We start from the raw sequence: 13,852 nt of genomic DNA, 5'->3' as shown, positions 1-13,852 counted from the left end.
CTCTCCGCAGCTTTGAACCAGGTTTCTGTGACTGCATAAATGTTAGCATCTTCCAGGGTTAAGAATGCTTGCAATGAGTGCAGTTTTATGTTTAGACTCCTAGCATTAGCAACATGACCTTTAATTTGTGTTTTGTTAAAATTTTTATGTTGGTAGTTTTGACCTCATCACTTTTCCTAAAAAAAGGCACTATGGGGGAGGCAAGAGCCTTTGCTAGAAGCCTGAAGCCAAAGTGAGACAGATGTAGACCCTCTCTGGCAAAGCATCGTGGTCTGTCAGTCATATCTTCCCAGGCTGTCAGGTACTGGATCCCCCTGGAATAACACCAGAAACTAAGTCAATTGTTAAAGTCAATCATTTTCTGTTTGCACTGGCGCACCATTCTGGGTGACAGTAGAATGCTGCTTAAGGCTAGGGACATACTTACCTGCGACACATATTCAGTGAGCTCAATCATGTCTCTCTTCATAGAGTCCAGTGAGGTACATCTCAAGTCATTCATGTCAACATGGACTGTGACAGAGTCATAGCAGCACCTGCTGTTGAGAGACTTGAGTGTGTGTGTGTGTGTGATATGGCAGATTCTGGAACTAGGCAAACAACTACCTGTGACCTTCTCCTTATCCAGCCTGGTGAGAGGCACATCTATGTGTCTCACAATGGAATCTACTATGACTAATATGTTGGGTTTATGGTTAAGCCTTACTGGCTGTGAGATACAGGTGTGTGGAGTATATGTGGTATGTGGTGTGGAGGGTTGTGGAGTTTGCATATGTTTTTGCCTCAGAGGTCTCCTTTGTTTGGGTATGTTTTTGTTGAGGACCTCCACATATGTGGGTTTGTGTAGTGTAGGTGTGGGTGGTGGCTGAGGTGTACTGATTGTGTTGACAACCTTCTCAGTGTCAGATATACTGACTTGTGAGGGAGAGAGAATAGACTCTAGGTTCCTAATGTAATTGCATCTCTCACAAATTGTGTTCCTATGTGTTAATAGTAGGTGGTTGTTCATGTACATGAGGCAGTTGCTCCACTGTCTCAGAAAGCCCATATCAACCAGAATGGCAGGAGAAACTGTAGGAAATTGTCCATCCATATTTTATCAGAATCTGAGGGAGAGAGACCAGAGAGAGTTAAGGGGTAGACCTAGAGCCCAAGTGCTTAAACCAAAACTAAAAGGCTTAGAATAACACTTACAATTTAAACAGGCTATAAATAAGCAGTAACAAATGCAGCAGAAAAGATGCAATTAAATACTTTAGAGAACAAACAGCAAAAAAAGCAAGATGAAGTAGGAGGAGGAAGCACAAATACAGTAATAGCAGCTGAATAAAGTAATTATTATTTTTTTACTAAAGTGGAAGTGGAGCGAGGAGGAACAGAAGATAATTCAAGGTTAAGAAACTAAGGGGGTTGGCCTTCCCAAATGATCTCTCTGTATTAGGTAGAATGAGCTAATGACACAGGACTGAGAGGAGTGTCCCAGATCAAATTTATAGTAGGGGTGGGCACTGCAATAGCCAACAAGTTTAAGAACGCAACAACAATAGGGTGGGTGGGTAGGAAAAACAAACTTTACACAGATTCAAGCAAATATATATGCAGATACAGATAAGTAATAATTCAGTCAGTCACTGAAAACAGTTAAATCAAGTGCAACAAAAATTATGCTTATTAGTTTACGAAGCAATTGCAGTCAAACACAATGCAGCTTTTAGCAAGATAAGCACAAAGTCACAGAAAAGGTAACTCTTTCATATTAGTAAGATAAAAGACCTTCCAAACCCAAGCCAGAGGCAATCAGATAAACACAATAGCTGTTTGGCTAGTAGTTCCACCCTAGAATGAGTCTGCTTCAAATTTGTTGATGCCGCAGAGAGTGTAAAGGACCTCCCTATGTGAAACCAGTTGGCCTGAGCTCGACTGCTGTGACAAATGCCTTAGAACAGTAATAAAAATTTCAGCAAAGATCAGGAATGAAACTTCACACAGATTCAAGCAAATATATATATATATATATATATATATATATACAGACACAGATAAGTAATAATTCAGTCAATCACCCTAAACAGTCAAACCAAGTGCAAAAAAATATACTTAGTTTAGGAAGCAATTGCACTCAGCACAATGCAGCTTCTAGCAAGATAAGCACAAATTCACATAAAGGTAACTCTTTTATACTAGTAAGATATAAAGACCCTTCTAAACCCAAGCCTGAGGCAATCAGATAAACACAAAAGCTGTTTGGCGAGTAGTTGCACCCTAGAATGAGTCTGCTTCAAACTCCCTTCCATCCCAGAGAGTGTAAAAGACCCCTATGTGAAACCAGTTGGCCTAAGCTCGACTGCTGTGACAAATGCCTTAGAACAGTAATAAAAATTTCAGCAAAGATCAGGAAACAAACTTCACACAGATTCAAGCAAATATATATATGTATATATATACATATATATATATATATATATATATATATACATTCTATATATATATATATGTGTGTGTCTGTGTGTAGACACAGATAAGTAATAATTCAGTCAATCACTGAAGTGAAGTACAAAAATATATACTTATCAATTTAGGAAGCAATTGCAGTCAGGCACAATGCAGTGTCTAGCAAGATAAGCCATATCTGATGCTTAAATTAATAAAAAAATGAGGAGTCATTCCATATAGTGGGCAATAAACAGTGTTGTCTAACTCTGCAACAGGGATAACATTTTTGTTCCTTTAAAACATGGCTGCCATATCTAAAAAGACACATTAATTTGGCAACCAGCATCATTACTTATAAAGGTAACTAGGCTGTGTGCACTACAGTAAGAAGGCAAAAGACAATCATGCATCCATGGCATGAGAAATGCTTGAACTAAATATATCACCTTGTTTGTTGTGTTCTTCATCAATGGATTCCTGCAGATAACAGTACTTTATTAATTCTGTTATATCATAAGAGTGTGAGCCTGGACTCACCTTGCTAAGTCTAAGGATTACTTGGAATGCACAGTGTTGAAATGGCGCAAAAAAGAAAGAGTTTAACAATTTAAGCAGGGCTACTAGGGTTGGCTGTTAGCAGTTTCGAGGAGTAAGAGAAGGAAAATGGCCCATCTCAATACCGAAAGATTGCCAAATTCCAGTAATAATGGCTACACAGGTAAAAAACGCACTCTCCAAAGCTAAGAATACAGCATCCATGGGACTTGATGACATCCCAGGCTGTGTACTACATGAACTACAAAATGAACCGGCACCTCAACTAAGTGTCATGTTTAATCATAGCCTCACCTCAGGCTTTGTGCCCACTGAGTGACACACAGCTACAGTTATCCCACTCCACAAGGGGGGACCCACCTTGGATCCTGGGAACTACCATCTCATCAGTCTGATGAGCCTGATCTGCAAGGCCATGGAACATATTATCATGGAACTTATAAACAAAGACATTGGCAACCTTCAAACACTGGACCCCACCCAGTTTGGGTTCATGAAGGACCGATCTTGTCTCCTGAACCTGACTGACTTCTTTCAGTCTCCAGAGCTGTGGACGAGGGTAAGACAGCCCAAACAGCCTGTCTGGACCTCGCCAAGGCCTTTGACACCATCCCCCACTCTGGAATCATAGATAAACTTACTAAGCTGGGCATTAATCCCTACATCACTCGATGGGTTGCCAACTGGCTTACTGACAGAACCCACACTGTAAAAGTAGCCTACTCCATATCCAGCTCCAGACATGTGACAAGTGGAGTACCTCAGGGTTCAGTCCTGGGACTGCTCTTGTTTGGCATCTACTTCTCTGAAGTACAGGCCAACACTAAGGGACTCTGGCTAACAAAGTTTGTAGATGACTGCAAACTGGGAGCCATTACTAAATCCCCAAATGATGTGGATATTCTACAAAAGGGCCTTACAGAAACAGATGCTTGGTGTCAGAGCCATGAGCTCAAGCTCAATGCCAAGAAATGTATAGTTATCCCCTTTGAGAAAAAACATGTACTTGTGAATTACCACATAGGTGGCAATACACTAAACACCAAAAGTGTGATAAGAGACTTAGGGCATAGGTGGACAGTGGTCTCACCTTCAGTAACCACATCACCACAACAGTCAGGAAATGCTTTTATGTGGCACACCTCATCACTAAGGGCTTTTCATCCAGAAAAAAGGAGGCCATTGTCCCACTGTACTTATCCCTTATTAGACCCATTATAGAATACAATGCCCCGTTTGGTATGTACCATCTGCAACAACTGGAAAGGCCACAGAAATACCTCACTAAAAGAATCACAGGCCTAAAGCAGATGCCCTATGCTGACCATCTAAAAAAAACTCCAGCTATATTCTGTCACATATCGTATACTCAGAGGTGATCTCTGCTTAACATACAAGGCCATGTCAAACCCAGAGCTGTTGGACATGCTACACTTAAAGAAATCCAATCCCTCAGAGCCACAATCTCCAGGGATCTAAACCTTGTCATCACAATGAACAAAACATGCTGGAGGGATAGGTTCCTGACCCAGAGACTCCCCAGACTCTGGAATAGACTGCCCATACATGTCAAGCAGAGCACCTCTTTGGCCCTCTTCAAAAGGAACCTTGACGATTGGATTGGAAATAGGAAATTCTCCCTGGGGATCACGTCAGTCGCCCTGCTAGACAGGGGTCTAGGGGAAGTAAATATTGTGGGAAGAAATAGCCAGGGAATTGTTATGGCTAGCCTTGTATAGGCCTTATGGCCGATAGCCTAGTACCAACCTATGAACCTATGATGACTATGGATAAAGGCAGAAACAAATGGAGTGTAATGCCTGCATTTAACTTAGGCCTTGTGCATACAGTAGCTCTTTATAAAACACATCCCTTGTAGTCAGTGCCACAGAGTTAAAGAAATTGTTCCAGGACTATGATTATAAAAATTCTTTGTTTCAATGGCTAAATTTACTAAACAAGAAAATAAGGAGGTGGATTTCCCAGTTAGTGTAGAGGATGAAGGCCATACGTTGTCCTTGTGCTACTTTCTATAACCCAGGCTTGGGAAATTGTGCTAATTGCTTCGGTGTTCTCCTGGAGCACATGCCTAGTAATGTTGGAAATAATGCTGACTACAAGTCAAGCACTGAAATTTTACAAGTTCAAAAGGACAAACTAATCATATAATTTCTCTACCCACTACCTTCAAATTTAATAGTAAACTTGAACACCGTAACAAGATTTTACTGCATTTCATTCTAGGGGTAAAATGTCTTATATCCCTAAAACATGATCGGTAACAACAATGAAACAGAAATCAGCTACTAATACAGAGAACTAAACATGATTCATGTCATATTTAACCATATTTTATTTGCCACAAATCAGTAAAACTAAATCACTGCATACATGTAACTACACCTTTCTTGAACTTCAGTTTGTAACTATTATTTTAAAAAATATCCCAGTGTAGCTTGCATTGATATGCACCACATATATTAATGGTGGCTACCAGCTTACATTGGCACAACTGCATTATGTCAAATCACTGCTAATTTATTACTAAGTCCAGCAGGATTTATATGTGCATTATCTGATCCATTGAAATTGTTGAAATGTTGCTCAATGAAAATGTGAACAAAACTAGATTCACATTTCTAAATTAAATGTCAGTATTTATAAAAGATAAGAATATTATTTTATAAGTAATACAGCAGTAATCTTTATTTTCCATTAATGTTAAAGATATGGAATCCAATCAACAACAAAAAATTATGGGACAGATATTAGTTTACATCAATAACACAGAATGTTGTCTTAACTAATAATATAATGTAGTGTAGATTCCTCCCTTTTAGCCTGTTATCATTGCCTAGTTTTCTGAACCCTTACTTGGAGCAAAACCAAATAATAAAAATAAGCTACTCAAAATAAAAACTCTTAGAGATTTCTGATCTATTTTCAAAGTTATATTGTGATTAACACTTGTCTTTATTTAAGGACTTCCTTATACAGACTAGCATAAGCACATAAACTGCAATCTTTATGTATTTGCACATCAGTTTTTAGATTGGACATTGCCATTTTCAGTCTCTATCAAACAAGTAAAATCAAAAGTAATGGTTTTATTTATTTTATTAATTTATTTTTTGTTGGTGGTCTTAGCTTATACCAGTGACCTTACCCCTCACCCTATACACCCATTGCTATCTTGCCTAACATTAGCACTACATCATGTCATGGATGTGTCCTCTTTCCAAAGGGGAGTATAGTTTGGTAACCTTATCTTATATCCTCGCAATGGAGAGGCCACATTTGGGTGGTAGTAGGCAATCATCTGTGTCTGGCTTGATTTGTTTTGTTTTTAAGTTATCTCCTAATCCAGTCTCATGTTATTCAGTAGGTGTGATGAAATGCTTGCTGTACTTAGACATTATGAAAGTACATGATTTTTCACACATTAACTTATAATAAATTCAAGACCAGTGTTCATTTTGGTAGGGTAATTCACTTGTGACTTGTCTTCTTGCATGACTTGTATGCCTGTGGTTTAACACACAAGTATAATTTCCTCAGAAAGATGCATATCATCTCCAGGATGGGTAAGCTATCTGCTGCTAACTCTTTCCTTACCAAACTGTATCCTTCAGTAGTCAGGCTACTAAATGAATTCTGGGATATCTGACATTAGTCAGAACTTTATTAAACAGTTTCATAAAGGTAGCAAAATCAAAAACAAAAAAAAAATGGCAGTAATGGTGACTTATTTTTAAGTCATAAAGGAACTCACTTTTTTCAAATAACTTTTTATTGAATAATTTATAGATTCATAAGCAAATACTTAAAAATATATTTATACATATATATATATATATATATATATATATATATATATATATATATATATATACACACACACATGGCATTAGTAAAGTGGGGCAAATTCAAATGACATTCATCATATACAAAAGTACATGAAACACTATAACCTGTAAGTGCAGGAATCGTAAAGTAAATAATATAGTATTTCAAACAACTAACGTTAGTAAATCGAAATACATTAAGTAAAAACATTTTATTGAACAAATTATTTGCCTCCATTTAGAGAACGTTGTCTTCATTTTGTGTGTAGAATGACATATAAATCTAAACAAAGGAAACAGCTTTGCTATGTGACACAATAAGATGAAATCTAAATTAAAAGTCAAATTCATAGGTTCATAGATTAATACTAGGCTAACTGCCTTTGTGGACCATTTTAAGCCTAGCCAATTTCTCCATGTGAGAATCAAAACCTGCACTTTATGTCTATAAAGTAAACACCTTAACTATTGACAGCATAGTTAGTCATAGCATTACCTCTAATGATAACATTTGAAATATGTTTTCAGGTATTCACTAAAATGCATTTTTTGTTGAATTCTGTAGCAGCTTGTAGGCTTTTATATTTTTATTAGCCATGTTTCTAAATCCATCTCAGGACATAGCATTTAGATCTATCCAATTAATAGCACTACAGTACTGTATTAAAATAAATAATACTATGCATAATATTAGGCAGTATTTTCTTATATTATAGAAGGACATGGAGTAATGCATATTGAACAGATTATGGTGGTTTGGGCAAATGTACAGTACACATGTAAACTCAAATGCTATGGAACAACTAGTCACCACTCCCACAAGAGGGGACAACATACTAGACCTGATCATTACCAACATGGGGACTCTATGTTCCACACCAGAAGTATATCCCTCATTGGTAAGATCAGACCATAAATTAATTTCACTGGATGTCCACATCCTGACCCCACCCCCAGCCCAGAAAACCACAGTGAAAAACTTCTCAAAAGCGAACTTCTCACTTCTCAAAACCGAAGTGGAATCCTTCAAGGCCCCAGGGCCAGTGGAAACTATGGCCCAAACTGCAGAATCCAATATAAATGCATTCTACGGACATCTCCAGGAATGCATGGATCATGCTATCCCAAACAAAACCAAGACCCAATCATCCAAAGGCAGGCGTCCAGTCTGGTGGACCCCTGCCATAAATAAACTGTACAACAGAAGGAGGAAGCTACTACATGATAAAGCAAAATCCCTAATAGGGAAGGCATCTCTGATCAGTACTAGCAAAAAATTACGATCCCTCATAAAATCCTCCAAGGCCAGCTTCGAGAGAAAAATTGCACAGGACGCCAAAGACAATCATAAGGCTTTTTTCAGTTATGTTGGGAACCTGGGATGCAACTCCCAGACTTGTTCTGAGTTGATTCTAAATGACAAAAAATACAATGAACCCACAGACATCGCCAATATCCTGGCAGACAGGTTCAGTGCAAACTTCTCCAGCCCCTCCCCCCCAAAAGAGCAAGTATCTATCCCGGCAGAGGGCTGCCTCCCAAACATCTCTGATGCTCAGGTAAAGGCTGCCCTCTCCAAAGCAAAAAACACTGCTTCCATGGGACCAGATGGCATCCCAGGTTGCACCCTACATGAACTCCAAGAGGAACTAATCCCTCAAATAAAACAGCTATACAATCTCAGCCTCACTACAGGATATGTGCCCACAGAATGGCATACAGCAACAGTGGTCCCACTCCACAAAGGTGGAGCCTCTACGGACCCTGGAAACTATTGCCCCATAAGCCTGACTAGCTTAGTCTGCAAGGCTATGGAGAGGATCATCATGGAGCTCATAAATAAAGACATTGGGGACCTACAGACACTAGATGCTACCCAGTTCGGCTTTGTCAAGGGCAGATCCTGCCTTTTGAACCTGGTTGACTTCTTCGAAACAGTCACCAAAGCCATAGATGAAGGGAAGGTAGTCCACACAGCCTATATGGACCTTGCAAAGGCATTTGACACAATACCCCACTCGGGCATCATAGATAAGCTATCCAGCTTAAATATAAACCCCTATGTCACAAGATGGGTTGCAAACTGGCTCAAAGACAGAACCCACAGAATGAGAGTTGCTGGAGCCATGTCAGACTCGAAACCGGTCACAAGTGGCATCCCACAGGGTTCTGTCCTGGGACCACTCTTGTTCGGTATATACTTTTCCGAGGTACAGGCAAACGTGGGAGGACTATGGCTCACCAAGTTCGCAGACGACTGCAAACTGGGCGCCATAATCGACTCTCCAGCTGACACAAACATCCTTCAAAAAGGTTTCACAGAGACAGATAACTGGTGCCAGTGCCATGATTTAAAGCTAAATGCCAAAAAATGTATAGTCATACCCTTTGGCAAAAACAATGTGCCCACAAATTACCACATAGGCGGAAACCCATTAAGTACAGAGAAAGTTATTAGGGACCTGGGAACCCAAGTTGATAGCAATCTCTCCTTTGAAAACCACATTGCCAAAGTGGTTAGAAAGACCTTCTACATAGCCCACCTCATCACGAAGGGTTTCACATCTAGATCAAGAGAGGTAATCGTGCCCCTTTATTCATCCCTCATCAGGCCCATCATAGAATACAATGCCCCTTTTGGGATGTACCTTACCTGACACCTGCAACAATTAGAAAGACCCCAAAAGTATCTCACCAAGAGGATCAAGGGTCTCAAACAGATGCCATACGCTGCTCGGTTAAAAAAACTCCAGCACTACTCAGTTGCATACCGCCTACTTTGAGGCGATATATGCCTGACATACAAAGCTATGTCAAATCCAGAATTAATGGACATGCTCCACCTCAGTAAATCTAAATCCCTTAGAGCCACACGCTCGAGGGACTTGAACCTCAGCACAGAAATAAATAGAACTTGCTGGAGGGGCAGGTTCATAACCCAGAGGCTCCCTTCGCTCTGGAATAGAATTCCAGTTCATGTGAGGCAGAGCACCTCACTGAATCTCTTCAAGAAGAATCTCGATAGGTGGATGGGGGATCATAGGTTTGTCCCAGGGATTACTCCCGTGTCACTATTAGACAGAGGCACAGTAAACTAAACCTTAAAAAGGGCACAGTATACTCAAATCAAGGGGTGGCATAAGCCATACAGAATCAGGCTAGGCTTATAATTGCCCCAGGGCAGATAGCCTAGTATGAACCTATGAACCTATGAACAGATAGGAAGAAGGCAAAAGAACTAGGGCATCCAGCAAAGAGATGGATGGATTGTGTGAGAGAAGACCTGTGACAGCCTGGCATGACTGTTGAAGGAGGTAGAAGTGTGGAAGGGAATGAAGAGAAATGGCGATAGTTGACATGACACCTCAACCTCATGTAGATAATGGCATGATGATGATGGAATAATGAAAATTTTCAGTTAATATTTTCCCCAATAATATCTAGAGCATTAAGTTTTTTGTAGATGAGACTAAAACAAATTTGACTAGGGAATCCATCCACCAAAAAAATATAAGATAATCTATATTAGAGAATAGGCAAAGTGTACATCAGTACCCTGACTGGAGAATGGACGTTCTCCAGCAGGTATTAATGTACAAGTAATATATATATATATATATATATATATATATATATATATATATACAGCGGTGGTGGTGCTGCGATAGCATTGTCACATCATAGCAAGACGTTGTCCCGTTCGATTCTCAGCTAAAGTGTCTTCTGTGTGAAGGCATACGTGAATGGGGTGTGCCTTTGTTGAAGGTTGTGCGTCAGGGCTGGTAACCCGGTACGTAAAAATCCACTACCAATCATTAGTGGACCGGAGTTCCGCTGTGGCGACTCCTAACCGGGAAAAGCCGAAAGACACAAACAAACAAATGCCCACTAGAAAATTAGTCCGTTGCTTCATGGCAGCATATCAAACTAATGGCCACCATTATTTTACACTCGCTAAGCAGTGCTTTTGCTATTTAGTGAGTGTACAAAAAAAAATACATAGAAAAAAAGTGTGTGTGTGTGTGTGTGTGTGTGTGTGTGTGTATGTCTATGAATGTATTTCTGTTTCTGTCTGTGTGTGCAAGTTAATGCGTGCATGAAAGCAGAGGAGACTGTGTGTGTGATCGAGTGAGAGAGAGAGAGGGAGAATGGGCTCTCTAAAATTGTTTTACTTGTTTATTTTTTTAAGTACTGTATATATATTTTTTCATATACTGTTGATGTAAAATGCTTTCTCCAGCACCATTACCATCTACTAAAGAAAGTTTGAAACATTAGGCAGAGGAACTATTTTACATCAAAAGTATATATAAAAAATAATGTTTGTTTGTGTCTTTCGGCTTTTCCCGGTTAAGGGTCACCACAGCGGAACTCCGGTCTGCTAATGATTGGTAGTTGATTTTTACGTACCGGCTTGCTAGGCCTGACGCACAACCTTCAATGAAGGTATGCCCATTCACGCATGTCTTCACGCAGAAGACGCTCTAACTGAGAATCGAACCGGACAGCGTCTTACTGTGAGGCGACAATGCTACCGCAGCACCACCACCGCGGGTCATATATAAAAAATAATATAGTACTTAAAAAATAAATAAATAAATTAGTAAAACACAACAATTTTACAGAGAGCAACTGGCCTCATAACACCCCAGGGCAGGCATTAATTACACATTAACACACACCCTGTCGGGCTTACATACTTGCATTAGAAGGTATGCAACTATCTAACTGTGGTAAGATGCCAGCTATGTATAATCATAAACTGGGTATAACAAAGTTTATTTTTAAACATTTTTTATTAAATCACATTTGACATAGGTACACATACATTCATAGAAACAAACCATAGTAACATTTTAACTATCTTCATATACATGCATTTTTAAACAATTATCATTTACTCCAATATTACATAAATTGTTTTCTCTTAAGCCTCACTCATACTCCTCCTGTACGTGATTCTGTATGGATTATTCTCACAAATTCCATTTATTTTTATGCAATGCCCTCATTCCCTTTTCTAAAGATTTCACCTCCAGTTCTTTTATTTATCTCCTTTACAACATTTAGTACTTCAGTTACAGCTGGTTTAGATTTTAATTTCCCTTTTCTAGTATTTTTTTTTTGGCAGCTAACATTGAACTTATTAAGGCCTTATTATGTCTAGATAATTCATTTCCTATGCTCCATTTCAAAAGAATCAGCTCCACAGTAACAACTATTTGCTCCCCAACATTTTGACAAAATACCATAGGAATTTTTTAAAAATCTGACAGCTCCTTACATTCCCAGAAAAAGTTTCCAGTTACCTCTCTCTCTCTCTTCCCTATCATACCTCCAGCATTTGCAATCTACCTGAGGAAAAATAAATCTCTTGAAATCTGCTTGGGGTATAAAAATATGTATGTAAACACTTCCAAGCAAAAATTCTAATTATTTTGGATGTTATTGTATACTGGAAATTATAGAGATGTCATTCCATTATAGATTCATGGCTATATACTAAGCTAATGACCACCAGGGCCTTTACAAGTCTCGCTGTGCAATCCCCCCTATGTATCATGAGTATTCATTAGGAGGGGGTGTGTTAATTAGGAAGTTTCTTGAGGTTAATTGGGGAGGGGATATGTTAGATTGGGCATTACTGTCTGCCTCTATCAGAGACATGGGGGCCAGATCTGAGGTAAATTTCTGATTTCTCATCTATTGGTCAAGGTTCTGCTTAAATAGGGTTAGGGATGGACACTGCTTCTAGTATTCATATAAAGTTTATTTAGAGAAATATATTTAATAGCCAGTTGCCAAATGTTTTGCCATACTGATGTTTCATTCAGGTCATGATCTTTTTGCCCATATTGATGAAAAAGTAACATACTGAGTTAAGCTTAAATTTCATAATCAGGAAATATGAGTTTGAGTCAACTGTTATGTTAGCGGCTGATTAAATTTTGAAAGAATTTTAATTCAGGCTTATCAGAGAGGCCATATAAGAACTCTGATTTTATAGCATTCCATATTATAGTTATCATAGGTAAATAACATTGACTTTTTTGTCAGTTTAGGCATTAATCACAAATGTGAATTTTTCAAGAAACAATTTAGGCAAAATATTTATAAATCGTTGTACAAATCTTTGAAGCCTGCCAGGGAAACTATCATTTATAGTTGCAAAGCTGACTTACAGTTAAAACTGAGAATTTTATTACTTTTTATTTGTTGCACTCTTTTTTTACTTCTGACCATTGGCTGCCACTATACCTCCCTCTCCTCATCTGCCAAGTGTACGGAGCTCCCTATTCCATCAGTGAACTTACTCTGACTCATGCATGATGCCAGGAAGGTGACTGAAGCATCCTGGTATAGTGTCCTATTGCTACCAAGGGGTATTCTTTTAACTTAAGATATAACTTTCCCATTTTTCCCTTGTGCATACCTGTACACATCCAATGGATGGACATGGAATTGGGACGCGAGATGTATTGCCCCATTTCCACTGCACCTCAATGCCCCCCACCTATTCTCACCTAGGAAATACTTTCTTATGTGTTCCCAGCATCCACCAGGTATCTAACATGGGATGTATCTAGACATATGCCCTCCACCCAGAGTAGGCACACTCCATTATTCCCCATGCTATGCCACAGATGCCTTTGTCACTACCTGAACTCAGGTAGCATGGGCCATAGTTAGGACTTTATCACTGTACACCATAATAGGGCTTAGATTTCCCAGTTGTTGATATTCTTACCCAGTTTTATAATCTATGTTTTAATGTGTTTTTCTCCAGAACTTTAATGGACTAACAACTCAGTCTGTTAAAAAAACAGATCATAGATCAGAATACAATATTAATACATCTTTATTTATCACTTCCATAGAGATAACATTTTAGGTATCAAATTACAAGGCTATAGAGCTTTTTGTATTTTAGTATGAAAGAAGGTGCCTCAGCGTTACTGAAAGGGTAACATGGAAACAAAGCTTAAACAGATAAGAGTAGTGCTAGATGATTGAATTAG

The sequence above is a fragment of the Protopterus annectens genome, chromosome 5.part0 (genome assembly GCF_019279795.1).
Source record: "Protopterus annectens isolate FY-2018-M chromosome 5.part0, PAN1.0, whole genome shotgun sequence".
Classification (NCBI taxonomy): domain Eukaryota; kingdom Metazoa; phylum Chordata; order Ceratodontiformes; family Protopteridae; genus Protopterus; species Protopterus annectens.
The sequence above is the reverse complement of the archived record's forward strand: the minus strand, read 5'-3'. Positions refer to the sequence as shown.